At 33.4% G+C, this 11,497-nt stretch overlaps 1 pseudogene; it reads left to right on the top strand.

The window, feature by feature from the left end:
- Positions 1-1,336: 1,336 nt before the first annotated feature.
- Positions 1,337-11,208, top strand: LOC110664991 (uncharacterized; annotated as a pseudogene).
- Positions 11,209-11,497: the final 289 nt, after the last annotated feature.

The raw sequence follows: 11,497 nt of genomic DNA, 5'->3' as shown, positions 1-11,497 counted from the left end.
TTACATTAATTGTGCCACTCTCTCACAAAATTAATGTTTTTGTATCAATATCAATGGTAACGATATGTCGTTATGATTGAAGGCGGTCAAGGTCACATTCATGCCCACTTTGCTGAAGAGAGTTAATTAAAGATATGCTTCTGAAGCCTCTATATTTAAAGACAAAACAAGAATTTAATTCTTAATATACAAAAATTAGAAGGAGTTTGCAGAGATAAACATATTTTTCCTAGCAGATTAAGAAATTTAATAATAAAAGAAACTCCTCTATTTGTTTGAATAAAATTACACACATATATATTGTATTAAATTTTAAAATATATTTAATTAATTGCAGTAAGCTTGACAGTTAAATAGAGTTAATTATTGCATACACTAAAAAATAATATTTTCTTAAATGCAGTAAAATAATTTTTATTTAATTATAAAAAATTTGAATATACCGACTATGCACAGTTTTTAAGGAAATCGAACCGAATCAATAAAAATCATGTCAAACCGAATTTATTTTGATATTTTAGTTTAATTTTGATTTTTCATTAATAATCGAATCAAATCGCATCAAAACTAAATCGAACCGCATCTAACCTGCATCAATCGAGAACCGAATTTATATATATATATTTTTATATTTTTTTAAAATATATTATATACTTTCAATATAATTATATATATTTATGTATATATATATAATTATGAACTAAATATAATTTAATATTACATTTCATTTTTTATATTTTCTTAATAATTTTAATTATAAATATATTAAATTACCTTATCATTCTTAATTATAAATATACTATTATCTTATATTAATATATATATATATTAATTTTTAATCATATTTATATCTTATAATTAAATATTATATGATTAATAGATAGTTAAAATATATATTATATAATATTTTATTATATTATATAATATATTTAATCATAAATTATATATGCACATTCTAATTAAATATTAAATAATTTAAGTATAACTAAAAGATATATTATATTATATATTATATATTAATAACTCAATTTAAAATTTAAATACTAATTAAGTATGACTTTTTAAAGAAATAATTATATAAAATTATTTTTTGAATAAAAAATTAAACTAGAATCACACTAAATCGAACTGAAATCAAAAAATTAAAAATTATATCGAACTGAAATCAAAATAATAAAAAATTAAACTAAAATCATTTCAAAATTTTAAAATTTTGATTTAATTTTGATCTCTAAATAAATCATGAATTTGAACAAGAGGGAACAACTTAATACCGAGTGCACCCACCAAAACTGCTGCTTTATACTATAGAGCAACAACCGACCAATAAATAACAATACCCAACAGTGTGGGTGCAGATTCGGCCTCCAGAATACAAAACCAATTACTTATTTTTTAAAATAATCCGAAAACATCGTCCCTTTTAATACTGATGAGAGAAATCGACCGTTTGTATTGGATGTCTTGCGTTTCTGTCAGTAACACTCAAATATTTGGATTTGATTGGAGAGAGCACTGATGAAGCTCTACAGAAACGGTGAAATCTGGGACTTCGAACACGAAATTGACGTCCCCGGTCACCGGCCTGTAATTTTAGGATTAGACGGCAGAACAACGTCCACTGTCTGTATATGCATGCCGGTCCAACCTTTTTCCAATCCTCTTCCCGACCCGCTTCCAGTCCTTGCTCGTGCCGTCGCCGGTTGCTCCAACCACAATAGTGTTGGTGGTCAGTACGTTTCTTCTGTTACTATTTTCTCTTCAATTTAAATTACTGCGGCATGTGGAAAAAGCTTAATTTGTCATCATTAATGGTAAATTGGCTACATTACATGCTTTGTTTATCTAAATTGTTCCTTGAGAATTACTTGTTTGCAATAATGCTCTCAATAATTAAACAATTTATACATCTACAAGATTCGGGAATAATTTGTTTAATAATGGAGTTTTGGGCTAGAGGTATCTCTAATTTATGTGTTGTTCATATCTTGGCTGTTCAGCAGTGAAACTGGTGGCTGCTATCCATGACTGCAATTTGGGCTGACCAGATTGCAGACAAGATGATTATTTCAATAATAGGAATAGCACATATCACTAGTCTAACTGTTTTGGTTATCAGTCCTTTTGTATTTTGCATGTTACAGAAACTGCGGCTAGAGAGACATTGGAGCAAGTTTTTGGCAGATGCCCTTTCAAAATCAGGTTCCAATCGTTCTGCAGTTCAAGCTGTTTGTCTAGCAGTTTCAGTTGTTAATCATCCAACAGATGAGCAAAGAATATTTAATTGGCTTAGGTTTGCTCTCTAATACTGATAGTCAACTGCAATTTTTTTTTTTTTGCCATTATTTATGGTTCACACTTACATGAACAATGTCTAGAGTGATAGGCAAAGAATGCTACCTGTTTAAGTATGAAGTCTTTAACCTTAGAAGTGTTTGATTTATATGTTGACTGTGATATGCATTCTTTAATTCATTATGTTTTGATAATGGAGTTTGAATTCAAGTAGTTTGAGTAGCTAGTGGAGCTGATTTCAAGCATTACAATGCTTAATTTGATAAAGTTTTTATATAGATATAAATTATAAGTACATAATATTTAAATAATGACACATGAATTCGAGCATGAACTAAAGCTTTGATTCTATATTAGCAAATAAGTTTACATATATATATTTGTGATAATTGAGTGAAGTCAAGTATTTCAAGTATCCTGTTGAGTTGAGTTCAAAGTTTGGAAAGTAAAATTTGATTGAACTTGAGTCATGTTTGATTTGTGCACTTTATTGATTCAATTGGGCTCAATCATTCGCAAAAATAAAGTCAGGGAAAAAAAAAAAGAAAAAGTAAAAGAAAGAGGTATCAGTAGCATAGGCAAGTGACAATAATTAAATATCTTAATGTTAACTAAAGAGATCAAACTACCATAAAATTGCACACTTCTAAAGAAGTTTCTTCCCTTTTGTTTGTTCGACATCACTAAAATCAATCACTGCAAGTCAACTCTATTTAGCCTCAATCCCATTTACTCCATTTTGCTTGGTCTAGGTCATATTTTCTAAAGAGTTTAGAAATGGCAATTCTTTTTTTTTTATCACTTCATCCTTGGTGATGGTATGCCTCGAGTTTTCCTTTTGTAGCTTAGATGTGCTCAATTTTCCGTTATGGCATATCCAGTAGTCTATGCAAGAACCTAGACATGTTCAAATGATCTAAATTCGGATAAATTTTAATAGCTTGTAACACCCATAATTTTTAAATTTATTATTTTATGGATAAATATTAATATTTTATTTTATTTAAATTTTAGGAAATTATTTGAAATTTTTCGAGTTTTAGAAATCGGGTTCGATTTTTTGAAAATATAAACTTTGATGATTTTTAAAAATTAATTTAAAGATCACGTGGTAAAACTAAAAATATATTTGGAGTCTACGAATTTTTCTGAGTTTTGTAAAATTTTTTCGGAATTTTTGGGCCTCGTTTTCGGTCCCAAGGCAGAGTAAAATTTTAAAATTTTGTATCTTGAATCGGACCGACCGAATCGGACCGGCTTCTTCTTCCTTTTTCTTTCTCCCCGCGCGCGTCCCGACCTCTCCTTCTCTCTCTCCAGTTTTCTCTCTCCTCTCTCCTCCCATCGCCTGCCAGCCGCCACCCAGCCCTCCCCACCTCGCCAGCGTGGCCTCCCTCTATCGCCAGCGGCCGCCTGGAACGCTGGGAAACCGTGCGTGCGGCGCGGGTCTTGTGTCAAACAATATCTACACTTCGAGAGTTTTTCATAGACACCAAGAACACTAAAATCCATTAAGCGATTTGTCCTATTTTTGTCCGGTAAGTTTTAGCCCATTTTGACTTTTGGGCTAGATTTCTCACAAACCGTAAACCCCACGAGGAAACTGAGAGTACCAGACCGCTCCACTCGTCGAGAGCTTCGCGGCAATATAAATTTCGAAATTTTCCGATACCGTTTTTTGGTGGGTCACACTAAATTTTGTAGTGTTTTTCCGAACATTAAATGAGCTTAGAAAATTTCGTAAAATTTATGTACTAACCCCCGTGTTGTGGGCTTCGTGTAGGTATCTTCAATTCTCGAAAATTCGACAGTTATCCGGGTCTATGAATTTCCGGCCAGACAGACCGGCTACCGAAAAGGTCTTCGAATTGGATCGAGATTTTGGCTACCCCCCATTATCAGACGTCCCGAGCGCATCCCCGGAGTCGGAATCGGCATAGGTAAACCCGAACTTTATTTTTTCGTAATTTTTTAGTGCTTAAATGAGATTAAAAATCCATAAAATATTCGTGGTAGCTCAGAAAATTATGATTCTTTTTGCATTAGCCTAGTAATATTGCTAATGACCGCGGGGCAAAATTTTAGAATTTTTAGAGTTTATTTGGGTAGTTTTTGCAGAAAGGGTCAATTATAAGGACCAAACTGTAATTTTATATGTTGTGATTGATGACTGTTTGGATGAGCCCAGGAGGGGCTGTGTGATATGATTGAGTTGTGGGTGTATGGTTGGTGGATATAGAAGTGTGTTTTAAACCCATTTGCAGGTTGGGTAGGTCCTAGGTATAGGGGAGACTCTGTCGAATTTTCGGCATGACTTAGGACGTATTTAGTGTTTTCTTGGTCTGTATTGAGTCAATTGTATTAAATAATTGTAATAAAATTGTCAAGTGAGCCGGGACAGCCTTCTTCCTCCGTCCAGCCGCCACAGTGACTGCTGTCAAGTCTGTGAGTAAAATATTAATTTTAATTGTAATTTCGATATTATTATATATTCAAGCATGCCCATGCATCACTTATATGCATATATATCTATATAGTTAAACTCTAGGCACGTTTTATGTTGCATTCACAACTGTTAAAGTGCCATAGATGTTGTTGTGGTAATTTGGAGCAGTGTGCGTGCGTTGGCGTGTGATGTGGTGTGGTGTTGGCTATGGATAGGACGGGTAGACACGGCTTGAGATCTTCGCTGGGACCCGGTCCTTCGGGGTAGACACGGCTTGAGTTCTTTGCTGGGACCCCGATTTGCTTTATTAAGTGAAAGTCCGGTTTGAGTTCTTCGCTAGCACAGGTTGGATTTAAGAGAGCTGTATAGGGGATCAGCTCCCATATATTTATGGTTTGACATTACTGGGTGTGTGAGTGCTCCAAATTACCTTTTTGCTGTTATGATGTGAAAATATTGCTGATATTGCATTTCACTCTACAGGGTGCATTAGCTTTAGATAGTTATAGAGATTATGATTAAAATTGATATTTTACTCTCTGAGTCGAACGCTCACTCCTGTTCAATATTTTTTTCAGGCCACAGGAGGATATTTTTTTGAGGTTAACCTGCTTTTCTCCATCGCAGGTCGTTTATTAATGTTTATATAATTCTGTTAACTTCTAGAACTTTCGCATGTATCAGAAATATTCATTTGATTTGGGTTGTAATATAATTACCATGTTGGGCCTGTAAACTTATTATTATATGCATGGTTGTTGGACTGGATGAGGGAGCTGAGCTCCCATTTATTTTTATGACATATTGAGTATGTGGAGGGTGAGCTGAGCTCCCCAAATGATTACATTGTGTTTACAGGTCAGATGAGTCAAAAATTCCCCGTTGAAAGGTCCACTTTATGGTCGGACTCTGTCCGGTTGAATTCTTGAAATTGGGCCTAAATGGGCCTTAGAGTTGGGTTAAGTAATAGTTAGGCTTACTATGGGCGTCGGGGGCTTTAGGTTGATCCAGATCCTAGTGCCGGTCCGGCCCATAGGTTGGGTCGTGACATAGCTGCCCTTGAACTTTAGAGGTTATAACAGAGCTGCCCCTGAACCTAAAAATGTAGTATAAAAATCCTTGAACTTTGAAATTTTACACAGTAAAATCTTTTAACTCTCACTAGCCAGTTTATACAATCTAGAGTAGCATTAACGTGGACAATTTTCTCTCCTCTATGTAGGGAAAACCGGCTATGAATTTCTTTACAGAAAAACCATGAAAGAATCCCAGTCACATGAGATAATGAAACGATAGATGTATAGTAACCGGTTAGAAGGACTATGCACTTGGAAATATTTTTGCTTTCCTTATATGCTTTATCATAGAAACAATAGTTGGAATTAGAACCTTTAATAAGAAAGACAAAGTCTCCGTTTGGGATTGTAGTTGGGGGGCAAAAAAGCTGTTTTTTAGAAAAAACACCATTTTAGATGTTGAAAAAAACAGTTTGAAAAAAGTTATTTTTTTTGTTTTGGAGTTCTTATGACTTAAACATGTCAAATTTAATAGGTCCCTGTATTATATGAAATTTTTATGTACATATATATTACATTTCTATTGTCCCTATAGTTCCTTTTTAACTTCAATAAAGTCATTTCTCAAATCTGCTATATCGTGATTTGCAGGGATATATTCCCAAGTCGTGAAGCTATATGTTCAAAATGATGCTGTGGCAGCATTGGCAAGTGGAACAATGGGAAAGCTTCATGGCTGTGTTTTAATTGCTGGTACAGGGACTATTGCTTATGGATTCACAGAACATGGCAGAGAAGCTCGGGCTGCAGGTGCAGGACCCATCTTAGGTGATTGGGGAAGGTCTGAGTTCTGCATTTTATTCTTTATCTCCTTCTCTCCTCCCCTCCATCTCCTAGTGATGCCATGGTATAATTTTGTGGATGGAAGTAAAGGAAAGAAAAGAGCTTTAGTAATCTGCTTTCATTTTTGCCTTAATTTCTTGCAAATCACTTGCTAAGGTTCTAAAGGCCACCATGTACTTGAAGAATTTGCCTTGCTTGGGAGTATAGGAGGGTACTAGTTTATTGTGTCATCTTGCTTGGGCACCCAGTTGAATGCCTGGATCTCCTTTGACTGCAATAGATTAAACTCAACTTAATGGTACTAGCAGGGTTTTAAACATCAGCTAATTTGTAAGCTGGCTGCTTCTTTTTGGAAAAATGGTTTGCCACCCTGATTTGGTACAGCTATTTTGGCATCACATAGGAATTGGCTTGTAATGACTGATACAGCCTGATATCTATTAATATGGCACTGTGTAGTGGCCAAACTGACTGGGCAGTGGATAAAAGGGTGGAAAGGAGAGAGAGGACGCTTGGGATGGGGCCATACTTGGATGCAGGGGAAGGTGCCATTTGGATCTCTAGATCACTTTTTCTATTAAAATTTTTGTAATAATTTGCTATATCAACCCATTTGTTTTAATATGATTTTATAAAACATAATTCTGAAGTCAGTTTTAGTTTAAAATATCCAATTCATAATTTAGGCTTAATATTACTTTTTAGACATGGTTATTGAAAACAACAAATACTCTTTTAGATGTTGAGAGTATTGATATGTTGTATATTTGATTAAATTCTTTTTTAAACTATGGATTTGAGTAATTTAAAAAAATTGCAATAGCACCAACTACAAAATACTTGGACCAACTAAAACTGTCACGCTTTGACTGCGACACCTTGAAACAGTCACACCAGAACTGTGTTTGTGATTTATTGCTCTGGTACTGGGTTTGAGCACCATGCTTTTCTTTGGACTACTCTATACTAAATGATTTATTGTCATTTTCAAAATCCTTAAATAGTCCTATCATCAGAAGAAACTTCAACAACAATAAACAATGACCAATCAAAAAATATGCATGTGGCTTCAAATAAAAGTGGAGCTCATGTTTGTGCTGACTACAAGAGTACTTAAAAATATTTTGTTATTCACGAGTAACAAGTTGAATTATCATCTCATCTCAAATTATTTTGATACATGAATATATACATGTACTAGTGCTAGGGTCTTTTCATGTAATTAGTGAATTAGTATTTTTTATTTCTCCTTAAATTTGAGTATATTTTTAAGAGAAGTGTCATCTATGATCTAACTGATATTTGGTTTTGCTGCAGTGGATATGGAATAGCTGCACAAGCATTAACAGCAGTTTGTAAGGGCTCATGATTGTCGTGGTCCTGAAACAATTCTCACATCTAGTATTTTACACACTTTTGGTCTTTGTTCTCCAGATGAACTTATCGGGTTTGTGTTCTAAGACTTATTAGTGCCATCTCTCTGAGCTTGAATTTGTAAATTATTAGTTAAATGTTGTACAAATATAAATATATTTAAAATTATGTAAAAGGTTAAATACTTGATTAGGCTCATGATTAACTGGAGCTGAGCATTGAAATGCACAAAATTTGCTCAACTCAGTACTCAACTTTGATCTTGACTCCATTAAAACTGATTCAAATTAGAATGTTTTGCTAGTAGGATCCAAGTAGCTCATGAGTAGCTTGACTCATTTACACCTCTAACTTGAAGATAGAAAATATCTATGATGAAAATATAGTTCTTTGAATCAAATTGCTCTTTATTTTTTTTTTCTTTTAAAATTATGTATATTCACTTGGTTCTTCTGAGTCATGTAAATTGAAGCCTCCATTTTTTGCGTGGAACTTTGTATATTTTTTAAATATCCAAGAATTGTTTCTTAGATATATTTTTTAAGAATTACTGGAAAAATAATGTATTTGTACTTGTTTGCCACTTTGATCGGAGTTCACATGATAGTTGATAAAATGAATACCAGTTATTGAATAATATATTGCATTTTACTTTTGAAATATAGGTGGACATATGCAGATCCATCTTGGGCTCGTATTGCAGCTCTTGTTCCAGTCATTGTATCTTGTGCAGAGGCCTTTGATGAAGTAGCAAATAAAATCTTGCAAGATTCAGTTGAGGAGTTGGCTTTAAGTGTGAAAGCTGTTGTTCAAAGACTTGGCTTGTGTGGTGAAGGTTGGTAATTCATGCTAAATTTAAACAGAAATTATTGTTTTGGTTCCTATCACTATAAAATAGGGATAGAATGTTATCACTTAGCTTGTTGACCTCAAAAACTTCTGATGATTCGGTAATATATTGGTATAATTACGCTGGTATTTAGTGAAAAACAAGCTCATTCAAGCTAGGGAATTAATTCAATGATATTTGATTATCTTGTATATGTTGAAAATTAGATAATGTTGATGGACATGGTGATTTGAGTTTATTTGAATTTGAATTACATTTTTGGCCTTGCCGATCAGATTGATTTTAGCGTATGATCCATGAATTATTATGATTTAGATGTCCTGTCTTCATGGTTTTTAAATGTTTCAGGACACCAATAACATTGAATGATTAAATATTAGGAATATTGTTGATATGTACTTGAAAGCTATTATGGATGACTAGATAATCTTTTATTGTTGTTCTACCACATTTTCCTTTGATGTTTTGATCGCCTTTTATGCTTATGTGATACTGTTGCAGATGGAAATGCTTCTTTTCCCCTTGTTATGGTTGGTGGTGTTCTTGAAGCAAATAAGACATGGGATATAGGAAAAGAGGTTGTAAACTGCATCTCCAGAGACTACCCAGGGGCTCGTCCAATTTGGCCAAAGGTATCCATAATTTACTTTCTTTCCACTGTAAGTATTTTTTCTTGAACAACTGTTCAGGTTCATTCTTCTGTATAATTGACTTCATTGACACTAATTGAACCAAGCTTGGCTGTGGACATTAGCGGCCTAAAAGAAACTATATTAAGTGCACTTTTATGAATGAAGATTGATTGAATTAGTATTTAGTAGTAATAATTTGTTGGAAATATTAATTGGTATTTTCTAGTCTTTAAGACTTTTATTAGGGGGAAAAGAAAGTATAACCCCAAGGAATCCGGAAAAGGAAAAAGAAGAGTATAAAAGGGTATTTACTAGCAATGTGCCATGTCAGCACCTGTATGTGGTGTCAAATATGTAAGGGTTGCCATATATTAGCAGACATGGGCAAATAAGCTAGTCCAGAAAACAAATGGAGAAGGTTTCTCGTATCATTGTTGATGGAGGTTGGTGAAGAAGCTAGTTGATAAGAGTAGGATTTGTTAGACATATGGAATGCTAGGATTGTAACAAGTTGATGGAACTACTAGCCACAATAGGTTGTAGAAGAGTTAACATTGCTTGCATCTAGGAGACTGAATGGATAGGAAAGGAAAGAAAAGAGATTGGAAATACAGACAAATAAATTATGGTACACAGAGAAGGTGAAGAATGATTTGAACTGTTTAGAATTGGATGAAGATGAAGTTGTTTAAAGGAGTTGAACAGTTCAGAATTAGGTGAAGGTGAAGTTGTTTGTGATTAACTAATGTTATATGTGGAAGAGTAGTGGCCATTCCACATACTGCGTGCATGTATGAATTCCTTTTGGGTGTGCAAGAAAAAATGGTTTTTAACATTTAGCAGTAAATAAGCTTGCCGTCTTTTCTTTATTTCTTTCTTTTTTTTTTTCTCTTATTTTTTCATTTTTATTTTTAAAAATAAAAAATTGGTGTTGGGTTGCCATTGCCAATCCCGAGAGCTCTTGTTTCATGTATATGCATATGGGCATGCCTGAAGTTGATCCTTCTCTTGAAACTGGCTTCTAAGAATGTGTTTGTTATGTAGTGAGTTTCTATTGAAGTTGATCCAAGATTTTGCAACAGCAATTTCTTAACTTATGAAGCCTTATTTTGCTATTGAGGATCGTTTTTATCTATTATTTCCATTGCACGACTGAGATTGTACAATTAAAGTGAACTAATTGTACAATTTGACTATTAGATTAGTGTAGTTCATTAATCCTATACTTTTATTTCTATACATGGCAGAATATCTGTGTTTTATGCTAGATATACCAACACACACACACACACACACACACACATATATATATATATATATATATATATATATATATGTATTTTTATCCCTTGCCTCACCATCAGGTAGAGCCTGCGGTGGGGGCAGCATTGTTAGGTTGGAATTTCTTCACGAAAGAGACTTACAAGGAAGCTAACAAAAGGTGACTAAGGTTGCCAAAGAGCTGAGTTGTACAGAAGCAAGTGTATAAAGTGGCAGTTGAAATATTTTTCTCGGTGGGGCATAAGAGGTACTCTATTTTTTCCTTTCCTTTTCTTCTCTAACAGGGGAGTTGGTTTTATCTAAGGCTGCACTGAGCCAACTTGTTCATAACCAACTACAATAATAGTGATTTAGTTATATTAATTTAATAAATGTTAATTAGAGAATATAAGTTTGATTTTTTGTTAATTATATTTTTAAAAAATATTAATGATAATTATATATTCAAAAAGAAGTTCGGCATGTTTGAAGCAATATCCATTTATGATTTAGGTCTTTGTTTGTGTGGACTAATAAACAAGCACATGGTATAGGTAATAATATATCATTTAAGATGCTTTTATAGGCTTACTTTCAGCCTTAGATTATTATGCTTCCATTTGGTCCAATATTTAATTATTTTGTGTGAATATGAGAGCCGCACGAGCCTTGAAAAATGCAGATGATGGAATTATATAATTTATACTGCTAATTAATGATTTAAATTATATAATCGCATTATCTTCATAAAGTTTAACAATAAATTTCTGTTACTAATTTAAAA

This window comes from Hevea brasiliensis, chromosome 9, assembly GCF_030052815.1.
Source record: "Hevea brasiliensis isolate MT/VB/25A 57/8 chromosome 9, ASM3005281v1, whole genome shotgun sequence".
Classification (NCBI taxonomy): domain Eukaryota; kingdom Viridiplantae; phylum Streptophyta; class Magnoliopsida; order Malpighiales; family Euphorbiaceae; genus Hevea; species Hevea brasiliensis.
The sequence above is the reverse complement of the archived record's forward strand: the minus strand, read 5'-3'. Positions and strand labels throughout refer to the sequence as shown.